We start from the raw sequence: 20,474 nt of genomic DNA, 5'->3' as shown, positions 1-20,474 counted from the left end.
CAAAATTTCTTTAAGCTAAAAAAATTTCATTATTTATATGAATATTAAAACTAATAATATTTGATTAAACTAAAGGAAAATTTATTACTTTATATAACTAATAATAAAATAATTATAATGAAAATAATTTTTTTATATGCTAAAAAAATTCATTATTTTATATGAATAACAAAATTAAATGTTTTTATAAAAAAGATAAAAATACTTTATATTCTATTATTATTATGTTTAGTCTTATTTTATATAAATGATAATATAATAAAATTCATAATATTTCATGAACCAAATAACTTTAAAAAATAATGTAATAATTTTTTTGAGGCTATAAAAAATTAATAAAATTATTTCATAATTTTATAATAATAAATAATGAGAAAATTTAAAATTATAATGAAAATATTTTAATATTGAGAAAAAATAATAAACAAATAAAAACCTTCAAAAAAACTTCTAAACTTTTTAGTGGAGTGGCTCACTCGGGCTTCAATTTCATTATTTTTGCTGAAGATCTCCCCAACAAATAATGCGGAAAATTTCTGAATATAAAAAATTTTTACCAAATTTACAAAAAATAATAAAAAGTATATTCATAAGAATTATTGAATATATATATATAATTTATACTAATAAATAAAAAAAAAGTTTTTAGTATATTTTTTAAAAAATATTAAAATAAGAATATACTAATATATAACTTAATAACTTTCCTGAAAATATCAACAAAAAGTTATAATAAACATAAAAAAAATATAACTTTTAGTGATTTACATAAAAAAGCATTCCATAAGAAAATATATTTAAAATATTTTTTTTAGTATAATAAATAAAAATAATCTTCTTCAGTGTATATGAAAAAAGTTAATAAAAAAATGGATAGTAATAACAAGAGATATAAAAAATAAAAAGTAAATATGAAAATATTTTTGAGACTATATTAATAAAGACTTTGTATATATAAAAAGAGTTTAAAAAATAATTAGTCGAAAGCCTTTTACTTTAAAAAAATAAAAATAAAAATAGAAAATATTAGAAACTTTTGAAAAATATAAATAAAAAATACTAAATTTTATTAAATATAATAAAAAGGAAATATAAAAACTTTTTATACATAAAAAAAGTATATAAATAATAAATCAAAAACTTTTTAAAATAGAATACAAAAAATATAAGTAATAATACTTAATATTTTTAAATAAAAATAAATAAAAATAAAACTTTACTTCAATATAATAAAGATAATAAACAAATAATATATAAAAAATAAAAAATATAATAAAGTTTAAATAAAATAAAAAATAAAATATATTTTTTAAATATAAAAAAAAATTATTATTTTTAAATTTTTAATAATAAACTTTCAAAAAGAAAAATAAAATTTTAAATATTTATAAAAATTAAAAAAAGAATAAAAAATAAAACTTTAAATGTTATTCAAATAAAAAAATTATAGGAAACTTTTTTCTTATAAGTAAAACAAGTATAGAAATATCTTTTAATTACAGTAAATATTAATACTTCTGTTATTAAGTAAAAATAAGGGCACAAATTTTGAATCAGCGCTTGAAATAGTGAAGTCAATGTTTGGGTCCTGCATTATTAGCAAAAAAAGTAATGAAAAGTTTAAAAAAAAATAAAAAGTTAATTTTACTTATATAAAATTATATGAAAAGTGCTCATAGCTAAAGATTGTTAAGTATAAACGAAAGACAGTCAATACCAAAATGAAAAATTATGCAAATATTATTTTTTAGTTTATTTTATACAAAAAGCTTTAAAATTTTTTTTAAAAAAAAATATTCATTCTATTTGTAAAATATAAAATGAAATCAGTGGGTTGGCTAAAATTTTTAGGAAAGAAATAAAAACAGAAATTTTTATTACAAAAATGCAACATTAAAAAAAATTAAAATAAGGTAACTCCGAAAAGACAATGAAATACTGCAAATTTCTTTTGGCGGAGAATATTAACATGAAAATTTTATTAATGTTAAATAAGGTGATTCACTTAAAAAGATATTTTGTTACTGAAATTATTGAAATTTATTAAAAATTTTCAATAAAAATAAAAAAATTTCGAACACTCAATAAATATCAAATAATAATAAATACTTTTTATAAATAAAAAAAAATTATTGGCATTATAAAAGTAGACAAAAGGGAGGAATTCAATTTGATCAAAGAGGGGTTCGCCTAGTCAATAATTTATTGAACAATGCAAATGTTAAAAAATTCATCAATTTTAATGAATTATATAGATAAAAAGTATAATATTATTGCAGCAAAAATATATATTAAAAAGTATATATATAAAGCTTTTGCTCAAAATTTGTACTAACCAGTCACCATAATACGATTTCATTTATTTAAAAAATTATGACCCCAACAAATAATTTGTTTTCTAACCAATAAAAAAATTTGACCATACAAAAATTAAAAATAAACAAACATATTTGGTTTTTTTTCCTAGTTTATATATAAACTAATAAATAAAACTCCGCAAACTTAATTTATGACCAATTAAAAATATTAAATAAAAATTGACCTCCTACAAGTAAAAGATTGTGCCAAACTAATGTTAACTAATCAAAATTGTTACAATTATTACGTTTAAAAAATACATTATTATAGAAGACCACAACAAATAATTTGTTTTCTGACCAATAAAAAAAACTGGTCACCTACAATTAAAGTAGTGGCAATAATAATATAATTTTTATTTTTTTATAAAACTATTTTAATGAAGGAAAGACCCCAACAAATAATTTGATTTCCGACCAGTAATAAAAATTAAAAAGTTGACCATTCACAATTAAAAGATTCGCTCCTCAAGGTATAGAATGATTCGTAAGTCCAATAAAGAAGCGCTTGTTGCAGTAAAGATATCTATAAATTCCACATAAATAATGAAAAGATTTATTATTAATAGTAATAATAATAATAAAACTTTTCTTTTTTTATTACTCTATAAAAAATTTATTTATTTTTTACAACTTTTTATTATTTCTATAGAAAAACCTTTAAAAGTCTTCTATTTATTATTATTTAAAAAGGTAAAACTTTTATTATAATTATAAAATACTAATAAATATAAATAAGTGAAAAGGAAAACTTTTTATGAATATAAATTTTTTTCTACTATAAAGAAAAATAAAATAACTGAAAAGTTTTTGATAAAATATAGAAAATTTTGTAATATAAAATAAAAGTTTAAAAAAGGTTTTTATTATAAGTTTTTTTATAAAAATATTTATAATAAATATATAAAAGTTGAAATTAAAAAGTATTCTATATTTTAAATAAAACGTAAAAAAGTTGGAATTATAGTTATAATAATAAATAAAGTTTACTTACAAGAAAAGTTTTTTATTGAAATAAAAAAGTTTAATAAATAAAAAAATCATGAAAGAAGTTATAAATATAAAGTTTATATGATAAATTTTATAATAAAAAAAAGTTTTGAATAAAAATATTTTCGGAATAAAAAAAATTAATTAAAAAGTTTTATTATAGAAGTAAAAAAAAAAGAAAAAGTTTAATATAAAATAAAAAAGGTTAAATATTAAAAGTTGGTGTATAATAAATATATATAATAAAATATAAAAGTCTAATATTAATATTATTTAAAAAAATTTTTTTTTATACTAAAAAAAAAGTTTTTAAAAAAAATATAAAAATTTAGAGTAAATAAAATCCTAATAATAAAAGTTTACTAATGAATTTTCTTCAAAAAAAAGTTTTTATAGTAATTAATAATTAATAAACTTTTTTTAGTTGAGAAAGAGATTTCATTTCAGAAATTGATACTTCAGAATAAGAATTACTCACAAATGAGGATAAGCCAAGGTACTACAAGTAATAATAATAATAATAATAATAATAATAAATAAATAAATAAATAAATAAATAAATAAATAAATAAATAAATAAATAAATAAATAAATAAATAAATAAATAAATAAATAAATAAATAAATTAAATAAATAATACATCAGTAAAAGAATGGCCTTTAAAAGAAATGCACCAATTAAATGGCTCAAAACTTGAAAAAATAACTTTCTTTTTCAAAGACCAATCCAATGGGAAGTGCTGAAATTCAAGCTAGTTTTATTTGATTATTATTATTATTATTATTATTATTATTATTATTATTATTATTATTATTATTATTATTATTATTGTACACTATCGTTCAAAACTGTTTCAATGCTTTGCATTTTTTTATTTAGTATAGTATAACTCTTCAGTAACTTTATGGATCCCTTTAAAAGTTACACACAGTACACTCCCATGCTCCGGGTGTAGTCTGATAATACTTGCTCTTACATAAGCTTAATATTAAAAGAGTAGTTTGTGAAGTTGAGAGAGTTTTTCCTAGTGAGTATAGCCCCCTTCGGCCCCGCACAACTTGCATCCTCATTGGCCAGCAGGCAAGCAGAATCTAGTATTGTTCTGTGTAATATGTATTCATTCGGATTGTTCACGTGTTCAAAACTCGTGCAAGTTAGAAGAAGCTGATCCCTATAAGCTCGAGTTCCTGGCGAGGACCAGGGTAGCACCGGAGACAAGAGGCATTGGAACCATGATCGTACAAATAGAGCAAAGTGTCAGGCACCAGTCCGTAAAGAGCGAGGACAACCCGAGTCGTATGTTTTGGGCGCGTCAGTTTAAATAGTGTTTAAACACGTGCTTGCGGTGATGCTTCCAGTCACCTTTTCCAAATATCCAACCCTTTTAGATGTTTTACAGGACCAAATCCTAATCATTTTTCTCCATATTTTTACGTCTGCACCACATTATGATCGCTTCCAACAGCATTTGAACCCATCTGAACCGTAAATTGGTCTCGGGCTCGTCCGAAAAGGACTATTCCGTACTTTTTCGCAAACTCAAAGCTTAGTCGGTTGTGACGTTTTATTTCGCATGAAGCCCAGCAGAAGGTTGTGCTTTCCATCTTAAAACCGGTCTATCGAATCTTGTCACTATGAGTTTTAAGCTTTTCATGCAGATTCGTTCGCACCCTATGCCACGGGTTGTAAAGTAGAGTTGCACCCCGCTTTTTCAAAATCGTTGGACGCCCAGGTCCCGTGCAAAGACGACTACCACCACAAGCACGTGCGATCTATAAGACACTTTTCCATCATTTTCTTTATCGATTGATAGTTTACGCTTTCCTATAAATAAGGGATAGAGACACTTATTTTTCCCTCACTCCGTCCAAGAATGTACATTTTTGGACGACGTCGTATGGGTCTGATCGCCATTGAAGGAAAGATTGCACGTGCTGCGAGTTTAAAGAAAGACACTTAACTAGGACGTTCTTAACAAAGCTCGTCAACGAATGTAAAAACTCTAGGTTATAATACGTGCTTGTTTGTTCTTAGAGAATAACCTCGAAGAAAACGTAAAAAAGGTAAAGTTCTACAACTAACTTGACTTTTTAATCACTTAAACGCTTCGAAAAACGCCCCAACATTCGTATAAATAATTGAAAACAAATCATCGCGTGGTAACCACGTAGTTAGGGCTTTAGTAAGGAGACAATTCCTATATTACAAACTACAGTAAAAAGAGCTTAAGCTAAACTTACCGAAATAATATTGAACGAGGGTATATTTATAAACTTTTTATATATTATAAAATAAGGCAAGTTAATAAAAGACGAACAGGCTTAATATAATTGTTATATTAATAATAATTATTAGTTTTTATATAAATTTTAAGTTTCATATTATTAAATAATAATAATAAATAATAATATTAATAAAAATAATAACAAATTGATGGAGGGAAGCGCCAGTAGAAATAAACTTTTGAGGCGTCGCCAGTCGAAACTGCAGAGCTCGATCAATAAAATCATCGAGACAGTCGTGATCGCTTCGAGTCGGGCTAGAAGTCTTAATAAAATATTATTATTATTATTATATATTATTATTATAGTAAAAGTCACAACGTTTATAACACTTTTAAATAATGATACCCAGTAGCCAATGATTTTAATAGTTAATAAATAGTCTTAAATTAAATAATTATATTTTTTATTATTGATAAGCAGTAGTTTTTATTTCATTATTATTATTATTATTATTATTATTATTATTATTATTATTATTATTATTATTATTATTATTATTATTATTATTATTATTATTATTATTATAAGAAACTCACAAAGTCAAACTGATTCTGTAAATTGTGATACAAACTTGGAAGTTTCTGCGATCCATTCAAAGTATCAGTAAAAGAACTAAGAGTTTTAAAAAATATATAGTAATAATAACAATAATAATAATAGTAATAGTGATAATAATAATAATAACAATATTAGTAATAATAATATCAATAATAATAAATATTACTTTTTTATAGAAAACGGCTTTTTTTCTGGAGTCTAAAAGTTTTAAAAAAAGTTAAAAAGTTTTCGTATATTTTATAAACTTTTATTTATAATATAAAAAAACTTTTGAGTAATTATTATAATTTTAAAGTTTTTTATTAAAAAAAATACTAAATATATATAAATATTTTAATAATTAAAAATATTTTTCTAAAAAAGTAAAAAGTGATAATAATAAATTTTATATATAAAATAATTAAAAAAATATGAAATATGTAAGTAACATAATAAATATATAAATTTTACAAAATAATAATAATAATAAGTTTATTCAATAGAATATTATATAAATATATAATGAAATATATAAATAAATAAAACAAATTCTTATAACAATAATAATAAGTTTGTATATTTAACTAAAAATATAAATAGAATATAAATAAAATATTTGCCATCTTTAACATATAAATAATAAATAACAAATATACGAAATAGTTTATAATAATATATAAATACATAATAAAATATTAAATTTATAAATAATATATTAATTTAAGAAATACAATAAATAGTAATAAAAAGTTATACATTATATTAAAATTATAAAATAATATAAAAATATATAATAAAAGTTATTAAATAATAACGTAATAAAAATATAATAAATAATAAAATAAAAATAAAAGAGCATATTAATATAAGTTATAATAATCATTATATATAAAAGATAAAAAAATTTTTTGTAATTATAATAAATAATATGAAGTCTTAAAAAAAATACTTTTATAATAAGTATAATAAAAATAATTATAAAAAGTCATAAAAAATATAATAGAATAATATAAATAATATATAAATTTATAAAAAAAGTTAACAATATAAAAAATTAAAACGGAAATAAAGTACTTTCATAATAATTATTATAGATAATTATATAAAGTCATAAAAAATATAATAAAGTAACAAAAACAATATAAAATCATTAAATGAAAGTAAGAAACCTTTAAAATAATAACTATATTTAAATAATAGAAATAAAATAATAAATAATAATAAAAAGCCATAAAAATGATAAATTAATAAAAATAATATTAAAATATATATCTAAAGTTAAAAAGATAAAATAATTATATATTAAATAAAAAAAAATTATTTTTTATAACAACTATAAAAAAGCATATGAAGGCATAATAAAACTATATAAAAAATATATATAATAAAAGTTAAAAGAAATATAATTATGGTTTTATACAATAATAATAAAAAAAATCTTCTATAGAAAAACTATTAAATAATAATATAAAGTATAAAAAATATTTTATAATTATAAAAATAATATATAAATAATAAAAATAAATAAATACTTTTATAATAAATCTAATATTATAATAATATAAAGCTATAAAAAAATGTAATAAATAAATAAAAATATTATAAAAATATATAAAAACGTAATAAATATAAAAAAATATAATAATTATATATTCAATAAAAAAAGATAATACACTTGTATAATATAAAGCCATAAAGAATACAGTATTATAATAAAAATAATATAAAAATTTATAATGAGTTTTAAAAATAAAAAAGTAATATAGAAAAATATAATGAAAATTAAAAAATCAAAAAATAACAATTATATTTATAAATAATAAATATAAAAAATAATTATACAAAATCATAAACTTTTTATATAAAAAAAAAATAGTAAAATATATAATAAAAGTTAAAAATTCTAAAGCAATAATAATAATAATTTATATTAAAAAAATAAAATAAAGTAAAACTAATAATTATAAGTTATAAACTTTTTTGATAATAAAAGGATATATATAAAATAATAATAGAAAGTACTATAAACTACTTAAATTATGCAAAAAGTTAAAGCATAAAGGTCCAAGTTATATATATAATTATTCAAAATCACAAAAGTTTATAAATATAAATTTCTTTTAAAAATATATTAATAAATAAAAAATAAAATTTAATATATTTTTTATGAGAAATTAAAGAAAAATTAAATTTTTGTGTAAACTAAGTAAAGAATTACTTTAAGAATAGTTCAGTGACAATCTTAAAAAGTAAAAAAGTAAAAAATAATATATTAAAAAAAATTAATTAATAAAATATATACTACCACATAATACTGTTAATAATATAATAAAAAATACTAAAAACATTAATATTTGCAAAAAGTTAAAGTATAGAAAGAAATTCAAAGTCCTTTAATATATCTTACAAAATTATAAAAAGTTTAGAAATAATTTAATTTTTCCTAAAAAATTATAATAAATAAATCAACAAATATATTTTTTATAAGAAATTTAATAAAATTAAAAGTTTAAATTACAAAAAGTATCGAAATACTTTTTAAGATCAGTACAGTTACATTTAAAAAAAAGTTAAAAAATTATCATTAATAATACTAAATTTTTATTAAAAAAATAAAGTGATACTTTATAAAACTTTTTAATAATAAATGAGAATGAATAAAAATCAGAAAATCAGAAAGTTTTGAAAACTTTTTATGGATGCAAAAAGGTTAATGCTCATAAAGAAAATCAAAGTAATTTAATAAATCACTCTAGAATATAAAATTAAATTAATTTTTTTAAATAAATATTGAATAATTAAAAATGATTCATTAAAAACTATTTTCATAAGATAAAAAAATGGTAGTATTGAATTACTTTAAGAATCGTAGAGTTATAATTATTTTCTTCGAGGCAATAAGTTAATTTATCGTTATTATCACTATTATTATTATTATTTAAATTTTCATTCGGTTCATCAGAAAGCAAAGGAAAGCGAAATGGCGGATCGCCAGAAGAGCTGGAAACCCCAAAAATGTTAAAACTATTGTTGTGTTCATGATCGAAACATGTTTTAGATTCTAGAAATACAAATATTAAATTAATTTCAACATAACTATTTAAAAAAATAATAAAATATTTATAAATTCAAATTATAAATGATTTATATAATATATTAGATTCAAAAGTTATAAAAGATTAAAACAAAATACGATTTAGAAAATTATGAAAAGGCAACAACTGAATGTTAAATCAATAAATAAAAGTTTAGAATAATAATTAAAAAAATTTAAATAATATATAAAAAGTGATTATATTATATAATAAAAAGTAAATTTAGAAAATTCATATAAAAAATAAAAAGAGTATTTTTACTTAAATTACTTAAAAATTACTTAATTAGTAACAAAAAGGTTAACAAGTCTATAAACATGATAAAATAAATTAACTCAGCTTTGTAAATTTTTAATGTTTATAAAAAATTGACAGCAACCACTTTTTACGTAATATAAACAACTTTTAGAAGTATTTAATAAAAACCTTTGGGATTATATAAAAGATTACGTTTCTTGTAGCTAATTACGGGCGTGGAAGGTACCTGAAGATTTTGATTTCGAAGTATACACATTAAATTAGTTTACATTTATATATTTTTATTACATCTTGTACAAATAATACTTGAATTCTTGAAAAAACTAAATAAATAAAGTCAATGTATTTTTCAGTAAATTTTTATTTTAATAAAATTAAAAATCACCTCCCGCTTTGGCCGCTCTCTATATTTCCTTTTTAATTGTTTTTTTAATTCTGAAGGAGAAATCCCCATTTAAAAGGGGAATTTAATACCTATAATAACTGTTTTCGGTCTAAATAATTCTGAGAAAAATCAACTATCCAAAAGCCCTACTTTTTAAAAAGAAAAGTTTTCAAGTATAATACGTTAAATAAGAGCTTTTAGTTAAAAGTAAAAAGTTTGTTATTACGGTTGTGGTCATTTTGCGGGGGCCAAAAGATAGCATTGCTATGAACAAAACTGTAGGAAAGTTACTGATTTTAGCAATAAAAACTCAATAAATTCAAATGTTTAACTAAATATAATAGTAATACTATAATCAAAACCAAAGCAATTTAGGTTAACTTTTGGCTTCGCTTATCTATAAACTATAAATTATAAATTGAACAAAACTTCAACTAAATTTATAGTAATTCTATATGCAAAACTAAAGCAACTTTAAATAACTTTTAGCTATACATACTCGCATATTTATAAACGCTATAAGTTAAAGTAAAAATAAAGTTTAACTAATTTTAATAGTTATTCTATTAGCAAAACTAAAGCAAATTTGTTTTGATTTTAGCTAAAAAAGCTAATATTTTTAAATTCTGAAACGCTAAGATCAGCCCGTAAACTAAATTATTTGTAATCTTAAAAGCAAAAAAACTTAATATTTTATTTAACTTATAAAAACTCACACAATTATAAAATTTAAAATTTAGAGATGATCAAAATTAAACTCAATAAATGGCAACTTTAACAACAATACTAAGTAAATTCCATATTTCTAGTTATAAAAACTCACAAAACTCACAGATACATAAAACTAAAATTTGAAGTAGACAAAAACTTACACTAAAAGAAAAAACAATTCTTATAGCAAAACTAGAGCAATATGTAATAACTCTATTTTTATTACTTAAGCTAAAGTAAATGATATACTTAAACCAGTGGAGAATTCCATTATTTACTTTAAATTATAAGCAAAAAGTTATATTTATAGTAATAGTACTTTTTTAATAGTTAAAAATTGTCATTCCTTTGTTCACTACTGTTTTAAAATTAGATTTTGCATAAACAAAATCTTCAATTCAAATTATTTAAGACTAATTACGAAAATTGTGTAACATATGAAGCGAATTAAGCTTAATATTACTTGTAATATTCGGCACTTTGGAACATAGAGAGCGATAGTAGATTAATCACGAGCAAAGATTGTTTCCTCCTACCTTTTTTTTATGGTGTTATTTCTAACACCATTACGCGTAGTTCTTAGCGATTAACTAGAACCTTTCTAAATAACTCTAAAGAAAAAAGCAAGTTAAAGACTTAATTGAAATAGCTTGCGCCAACACCAAAAAAAGGACTGGAGCCTCGGGTTGAGGTAGCCTTACAGTTATATGTACACAGTTTAACTTGGGATTTATGGGTGTTAGCGTGCACTTCCAACTATTTCTTTGTTAGTCGCATACTCTATAACTCATTTTAGTTACTACCTCTTATTGGCCTATAATTAACCTCTGTGGTGCTATTTACCTTTTTTTTTAATTGGTGGTGAGGGCACTCTCTTACATAGTAAGTATATAGAAATTATAATCCAGGGAGCCGTCATTAAAAGACAGGCAGTGCTTTTTAACTTTACATTGACTTGTATGTGACTTAACGGTTACAACTGTTGAATGTTTGTGTGGCCTCGCGTGTGAAAGTGTTTATATAAACAATGTTATTTATATAAATTTATATACAGAAATTATGAGTTCGATGGTTACTAAGAACTATTTAATTAGTAATGGGTTACTAAGAACAAAAGCATATTGCGCTTCAACTATATAGTAGAAATGTACGTTTATTAAGATAAGATTACTAGAATTCAACTATCCGCATAAAAGAACTAACTATTTTACTGGCTCCCAATAAGATTTCACAATCCGGTTATATTTAAGAAGAAACGTGTAAGATGGTTTTAGAAAAAACTCAATAGGCGATACAGGCTGCGTGCCCTAAGAAATATACTACAACTATTTTTGATGTAAAATTTTTTCCAAATAAAATGTTCCTTTTAAAGTTTTACTATGATAAGGAACTTTTTTTACTCAATAGCCGTTTCTGCTATAAAGTCCAGTAGTGTATTTGAAATATAATAATGACCTTCCCGCAACGTTTGATTTTTTTTTATAAAACAAGTACTTAGTTTCAAGTTATAGAAACACAGTCACTGTCAGACTGTGTAGCATTCTAACGAAAAATTAAGGCTCGCTACTCTCCCATAATTATAAATTTACCATCTAGATTTGCTTCTTACAAAAGTCTAATTCTTAACGACTAAATAACGCATAGCTACTGTCAAAGTTTACTAAATGTCCTAGGGGTAAAAAGAATTCTTTATCTTTTTAATAACAGTAAAGCATTAGTAAGTTTTTTAATACGCGTAGTTATTGTGGAAGTTCAAAGAAAATACTTGTATTTAGCTTAGATGTTCCCTAATCTTTTTAGTAGTAAAGCACTAATTTCTAAAATTATGGAAGAATGAGCTAAAAGTAAATTTGCAGAAATAACGCATAGTTACCGTCGTAGTTCAAGAGCATATTAAGCTTTAAAAGTGATACTAACCATTTAATAATAGTAAAGCACAAGTAAGATTTTAATTTTTGCATCAACGGGCTAAAAGAGAATCTACTTTCATCAAAAAAAAATTAGAAAACTCTTTAATAAATTGCTCTTCTTTAAAAGGTATAACACCAAAAAGTTTATTAGATAAAATAATAAATTTCACGATTCCTCTATTTGATAGTTTTCTATTAGCTAGTTTATTAATGAGCGCTTCCCATCACTTTTAACAAAACAATACTGTACTATGTTTTCCTAAATAAAGTCATAAAATTAAATAAATATCACTAGTATTGTTTTCAGAGCCTCACTCTAACTCGTAAGTGAATGCGATTAAATAATAACATTATTAGAGAAATGATAAAGAAGCCAAGATGAAAGTTGTTTAAAAAATTAACTTTAAGGTAATTTTTACAAAAAGTAAAAAAAAAACAAATATCATAAATTTAGACTTAATTTTTGTATATATATGGAGCGTACTTCGACCTTTTGAAAATGTATAAATACAGACCGAAACTGATCAATTAAAGTCCTTGATTTTAATATACTTCTTTTATACATTTCTTTACACAAAAATTTTGATAGAATCCCAATCCTTTATAGTAACTCCTTAATCTGTTGATAGTTGGTATCTAAGATAGCTGAACTGCGGATTTTTATTAAAATTTTTATTATTTATATAAAAACATTCAACTATTATTCTTTGCTGTTGCTCCTCAAGACTACTAAAAAGCATATTGTAGATAACCGTGCACATTGCATACATGAGATATCGGTGGGGTCCTTTAGTTCATTTCAATAATTTTTTTAATTAATTTTATGTTTACCTTTGGTTTGTATTAGCTTTTTAGCTGTTTTATCCGGTAGTTTTGCAGAGTGTTCGTCTGTACTATTAATTATATATAGTTTGATGGCCCTTAAAAAGTTTTGAATTTTTAAGCGAATAAAGAGAACAACGTTTTACCATGTGGAATTCTAGTCTGTATTAGTTTTAACATAAATAATTTTTTAAGAATAAGCTAAGGGGCTCGCTGACGCAAACTTTTATACCCATCAAAAACTTGTAATTAGTCAATTTTATCTCAAAACAACTAAGTTATTAGTTTAATGAAAAAAAAATAAAACATTCAAAAAAAAATCTTTTTAAAAACTTTTTAAGTATTTATGATTTGCAGGTAAAACAAGATCTTTGTTCTGATTTACTTGTTTGTCCGTCAGAATTATTTAGTATTTTTATAAGAACAGTAAATATTACAACTTCGTATAAAGCATCGTGCTTTCGTTCAGTTTGAATCAACTTTATAAGGGACCCAAGAAAATATTAGTAAACTCTGCACTACTGAGTCGCGTTTAAATATAGATTTAAGATAAGTAACCTTTTTTCATTCCATAAATTGAAACATTTAGTTTTGTTATTACATATAAAATGAAAAAAGGTTTTCAGAAAAATCCATTAAAAATAAATTCTCAACTATTCAGTATTAATTAAAGATTAGAACAAGCTGAAAGCTTTTAAAAAGTACTTATAACGTCATCAAACTTCGAAGAACTCTGTGCTATTTTGTTCAGAATGTTTTATTTATATTCATTCGTTGTATAAATATAATTCTATTAACAATAGATTCAAAATTTAACTTTTGCGAATTTAAAAAAGAAGAATTCCCAATATATAATATATTGGCTGGTAGGAAACGGCTATAAATATTTATTAATTTTTATGCAAATTTTTTTTATTTAATAAAGGTCTAATTTTTTTAAAAAAAATTAATATACTTATATTATAAACATACTTAAGTTCCTTTAATATATTTACATATAAAAAATATTTCATACTGATCTTCAGATGTGTTTTGTGCCAGTCTTACAGTCACAGTAAGTGTTTCATAAGATGGAGCTCTTGCGCGGAAAGTTTAACACAATTTTTAATACAATAGATTTAAAAGTAAAAATTAATAAAGCTGCGGAAGAAAGTGATTTAGATTAGACAATATTTGATCAGGTTTATATTAGTGACTTGTTTCCACTTTTCTACCCAAATAGAGGGAGATTTAAAATTTAAAGTTACAATAGTAAAGCGTAAATATATTGACATAGTGTTAAAAGTATTATAAATCTGTTAAGGATTTTCCTACGAAAAACCTACAAATCTCTTTATAAAAAAGATTAAGAATTAATCGTTATAAACTACAAAACAAAAAGAGAAATAGTACTATTACAGTAATATATATTAGACTTTAACAAGCTTAACGAATACAAACTTTATAACTTGGAACTAATTCAAGAGTTAAATTTTTAAAGTTGTTAAGTGAAAAGTGGAAGCAATGCTTTTTTAATAAATCTTTTTCTTCGAATAAATTTGAATAACTTGCATTATTAAATGGCAAAAATCAATTTGGGCAGCATATCACCCCGAGCTTTCATTGCTTTATTTTAAATTATCCGGTGTGAATGCCTTGTTTTCTAAAGGATCTTTACTTACGACAAAAAGGGCGCTTTAAATTTTAAATTAAATTCACTACTGTGGGAAAGGTCGCCATTAACAGAACATCTACAACCTTTATTAAAATTTAATATAATTTCAGTTACGGTGTCATAAATATTCCTTTTCGAGGAAATATTTAGGTGCCTCAATTTTACCTTATAATGTACTCTATTAACCAGAAATTCTATTTTTTTTTCTCCCGCATAGTTTTTTCTACTTCCCTCTTTTCACATATACCATTTTGTTTAGAGAATTTTACGAGGGAGAGAAAGTTTATAGGAAGATTTTGTTTTCGTTTTCACGCGGTATAATAGAACAAGCAAAAGATTTAATTTGGTATTTTTCGAATCTTAAAAATTTCTTAAATCACTCTATTATCAATTTCTTTAATTTCTGTGGATAAACAGAAACTTCTCGGGTCTATTATATTTTAATAAGAGAAGTTACGACCAATTTTTTTTAAAGTTTTACAATTTTATAAAAGGTTCAATTTATTTATAAAAAATTTTTTATACTACCAAGTAAAGGGGGTTGAGCTACTAAATGTTGAGAGCAGTAGGAATAAGAATCTTCCATGGAACTCGGCGGAGTTGTGCAAGATGTTTTGTTTAAGTGAAAGTCTTCTGTACCTCCTTAAGCTAATCACAATCTTTAATAACGTAATCAGAGCCATCTTGAAGTTCTTATACGGTTAAATATTTATTAGTAAACTATACTTTAAAAGTTTTTCCTCAACAACAACAACGGATGTTTCTATGGAAGAAGCTGAATCAATTACCCTAAAAAGTATTATTAAAAAATTGAAGTAATGATATGTATAAAATAAAATATTTCATAATCAGAGTTTTACAAAAAACCTTTGAGATTCTACTTTATGTTTAACATAATCTTTCTAAGAAGCAGGTAATTTAATTGTTATAACAACTTATATAACTATTTTTAAACTTTTTAAACCAAATGTATAATTTTAATATAGAAAAATAAAAATATTTTACTTGATTAAAGTTTAATAAATCTTTTAAGAATAATTTTTTTGATCTTCAGTATCTTAGAAGTTGATATTTTTGTATATAAGCTTTACAGTCCACAGCGACTACGTTTTTTTTGGAAAAAAAAAGTTTAATAACTGTGCTGTCGTATAAGTAAAACAACGTTCAATTATTTTCAGTAAAAACTTTTAATTTTTAAAAGCTAGTATTCTTTTTTAAGAGTGATAAGAAGAAACTTCATTAAGTTTACACTGGCTTTACTATTTTGCAAAGGTGGGTCTTTTTTGCACTAAAGAAATTTCATAAACGTAATAAAGTATTTTTTTCCGAAACTGGTAGAGCCGTCGCTACCGAGAAATAAAAAACGTTTCCTTAAGGTATTTCTAAGGTATTTACCTTAAATTTTAACACGAAAAAGAAAAACCGCTATAAAGTTTTCAGGATATATTGATATTATATTTAAGTAATAATGTACCACCGTCTTCAACCGTTTCCTCTCCGTTTAAAAAAAAAGAAAAAAAGGAAATTATAATGGATTTTTCTTGCTGGAAACTATAATTCAATACTCAAGTTATTCAATTATTTTTTGTGGAAGAAGAGCGTTAATAAGTGCATCTTTGTAGCTTAATTGCAGTCATATATCATCTACATAGTTTTAATATAAAATAAAAAGTTTAATTTTACCATTTTTCTTTTTTAAACCTTAAATATACATGAGCAACATTCTAAGGAGCACAGTTGTTATACACATAGCCTACAAACCAAAGCTTACAATAAAAGAAACTTCAAACTATTTAAAAATTACATAGTAAGGAGACGCTAGCTTTTTCATAGTATGAAACAGAACTTTAACTGGGTCAGACGTCTACGCTACTTAACAGAAATATTATTACTTTTCTTTCTTTTTAAAAAAGTTGATGTACATACTCTAAAATGTCATCAAAGTATGAGTATATTTCCTTTGTAATTAATGATAATAAAGTTAGTGCTTATAATAACTTATTTATTTAAAATATTTTGTATTATGTTAAAAGTCTATTTTATTAGATTATCTTTCCTACATTCTTTTATTAATTTTTCAGCTACCCCCCTACATACTTGCTTAATAATTATAAATGAATATACCAATTCTATAGACTTTTTAGCAATAAAATGAAATCCTTAAGAACGAAAGTCTTCAGTTTGTTACCTGATAAGAACACCCATAAAGTACAGGATAAGCACTTGCGGCTGGATAAAAACTAATTTACCCTAACGCTGTACGAATACCAAGCTTAACTACAACTACCATATTTAAAAATAAGTATTAAATTATTATTTTCTTAAAATCTATAGGGGCCGCAATATAGAAATTCTCTGTATTGAGCTGTATTATTGCTTAAAGAGTCCAACTAGCTTCAACCCCTTTTGTTAATTCAGTTTCTCTTGACAGTGCTTTACTACTCACTGAAGACCAACTAATTTAACAAATTCTCAACGATGTAGAGTAATTACTATGTCAGTAGTATACTAGTTGGCATATTATCCTGGTTTTTCTGGTTTCTAGTTAGGATTTTGAGTCTGTTGCCTTTCTTTCCTTTTGCGTTAATAGTCTGAAAGATCCAGTGCATAGCTGCTCTTATTGTGGCATAATATTAGGGATGCATATTCGATTATAAATTCTTTTTTACTGTAACTTTTGCCAACTTAAAAATTGAATATATTTGTATAAAAAAACTATTTTTTTTAACGGATTCTTCTATAAATATATAGAAATTCGTATTTTTATGCTAAATCTAAAATTTAGCCGAATACGATAGCAACTAAAGCTTTTATATTCCTAAGCACTAACTTTAGGATTTCTCTAGTTCAATTTTTGTTTTGTTTTATAACTTTTGCAGAAAAGTCGTTCATGAATTTACTTTTTAACCTAAATTTGTGTTTTTATGATTTTAGGTTTTGTTTGTCGTTAAAAATTATCTACATCTATGTTTCCTTTAAAGAATTTATATATATATACCTCTACAACAACAATGTTTCAAAAATAACATTTATAGTTTTTCAGAAAGTCGCTTTCTTTCGAAGTTTTATCTTTATCCTCCGATTAAGTTTTTTAATTTTAATACACGTTTCTCTTCTTTCCATTTAACGTTTATTAAAATCTTAAGTACACTAACAAAATAGATGTAATAGCAGTGAATTTTTGTTAGATTACAATAAGTTTATAAAAATTAAGCATTTAATAATTTTAAAAAGCCTAAACTTAAGAATGGGTTAACATTTAAGCTTTGCTTAATTATTGATAATCTCCAGAAAAGAAAATAAAAAGAACGCTTAAAAGTAACTTGTAAAAGTAAACTTGGTTTAGATTTTATTGCTTTTTCTTAAATATTGTAGTCACTTAACTCTAGTATCAAGGAAGGAATTATACTAACTTTTGTAAATAGAACAAGGGGCCAAGGGGATCGGCATAACACCCCGAAAGCAGGCCCGATTAAAACTGTTTCATACAAGATGGCGAGAAAATGGTAAAATTAATGTGGTAAAAGAAATTTTTGTTTAGAGGAATTTTTTTTTGCTTACTTTCGTGTTTTATAATATTATTCATATTTTCGTGTTGGACAGTTAATTTTTTTACGTTAGAAAGCCACGCCATATCGAATTTAAGGTTTAATCTAGTTCATTTATTCTAAACGGTCAGTCTTATTTACGTAAATCTATAGCACTTAATTTGTAAAAATCTATTCCAAAAGTAGCTTTTCGAAGCTTTTTTAAGCCACTTCCATCTAAAAATAAAGTTTTTTAAAAATTTCTTTAGCCAGCATTTTTTAATAACTTGTTGGATAAAATTTTATTTTGCAAATTTAACATTAATATGACGATTTTAAGAATAAGACACTTATCTTTTACATTTTATCACTTTGCGAAGTATATATTTCTCTAATTACATATATTACCTACAAATTTTTTAAAAGCACAAAGATTAAGTATTACTTTTCACTAGACTTTACTTTTAAATTTTTAAAAATACAAGAACATTTACTGGAAAACGCTCAACTTTGTCTGCAGCAGATCTTTTAGAAGTGAGTGTCCGAAATCTTATTTGCAAGCAATTCTATCTTTTTTGGGCCTTCGCAAGTATTTAAATAAAAATTTTAGGTCTTGCAACCCCTCTAAAACGGCTGTATGGTATTGCTAGCGTACAATAAATTTGCTATTACTAAAAGTTTTTTTAAAAAGGATTCTTACAAAGCATCTAAATAACATTTGCTCTGTTCTTCATTATTATTTTACCAACAAATAAATATATTGCTTTTCAATAAACTAATAAACATAAAAATACAATGTTTTTGCTTATTTACCAATACTGAAGCTTTTTATTTTATTAAACCTATTGTAATCCTCAATGTTTCCCTAATAAATGCACTGATAAGCATCTAAATGCTCATAATAAAGGCTTGAGTAGCAAAGAGGATTTTCATAAAGTTTGATATCTATATTAGATGTGAAAATAAAAGTTATAGAAAGGACAGAAATAATAATAACAATAATAATAAACGAAAATTTTGCTTACATTTTAGTGTTAGTGACTCATGTCAGGCTCAATGTCCAATTACTGGGTTTTTATTTAGGTTCCTATATTAGTCAAATTTAAAAAGAAAATTATGTAATAAATAAAGAGAGAACTACATTATTCCATAAATATTTCCTTTATAAGCAAATAAGTTAACAGTTTTTTTTCAGTTAAATAAGGTTTACTTAGTTTTAAGTAGATATCTTTTTTGTACTATATATATATATATATAAAAGCTGCCATTCTGGTTTTATATATAACTATAAGCATACCATCGTAACGTTAGTAATTCATGAAGTAAACTGGAATATAATAAACTTATAAGCTAAAAAGATCTTTTAAATCAGAAAATAAATCCTCCTCTATCGAGTAACTAAGGTTATAACTCCAATCTAAAAAAATTTACAAAACTCAAGTCATTAGCTTTATAAAAGTTAAATTATTGTCTTATGTTATACGTTCAACCACTTGTGCTCAAGCGTTTACTTAAACATACAAATATTTTAAATTTAGCAGGGACAAGAAAACTTCTTTTCGGATGGCAGTAAGTTTGTTTTAACGTTAATATCATTTATCATACAAGACAAAAGCATTACGCCTTAACGAAGAAAATAAATTCTATAAAGAGTTTTTTCAGATCAATCAATGCACTTAGCTCGGCAAAGGAACCATTCTCTACTAATGGAACGCCATTATGGCCAAGCTCCCTGAATTATAAAGTGTTTTAAGTCAATGTGAATATCGGTTAAGCATGCATAAGGCGAAGAGAAAAGATAAGTATATACTATTACACCGCAATGTTCCTAAAACTACACTTTTACTTGTTTTTAAATGGTTTAGTACGGTTTTGGTAGTTGAAAACTTACAAATGAGTCAAACCCTTAGAAAACTCAAGTTATTACATCATAAAATGGATCC

The 20,474-nt window shown here is 22.9% G+C and overlaps 1 long non-coding RNA gene across 1 annotated transcript; it reads right to left on the bottom strand.

The window, feature by feature from the left end:
- Positions 1-4,031: 4,031 nt before the first annotated feature.
- On the bottom strand, positions 4,032-6,244 carry LOC135146259 (uncharacterized). The gene is made up of 3 exons (XR_010283760.1): positions 6,169-6,244; positions 5,775-5,894; positions 4,032-4,098 (listed from the first exon to the last, which is right to left on the bottom strand). It is a non-coding gene; the product is annotated as an uncharacterized LOC135146259 (long non-coding RNA).
- Positions 6,245-20,474: the final 14,230 nt, after the last annotated feature.

The sequence above is a fragment of the Zophobas morio genome, unplaced genomic scaffold (genome assembly GCF_036711695.1).
Source record: "Zophobas morio isolate AGI-343-1 ecotype UQ-CSIRO unplaced genomic scaffold, CSIRO_AGI_Zmor_V1 ptg000221l, whole genome shotgun sequence".
Classification (NCBI taxonomy): Eukaryota; Metazoa; Arthropoda; class Insecta; order Coleoptera; family Tenebrionidae; genus Zophobas; species Zophobas morio.
This window is presented reverse-complemented; position numbering and strand designations above follow the sequence as displayed.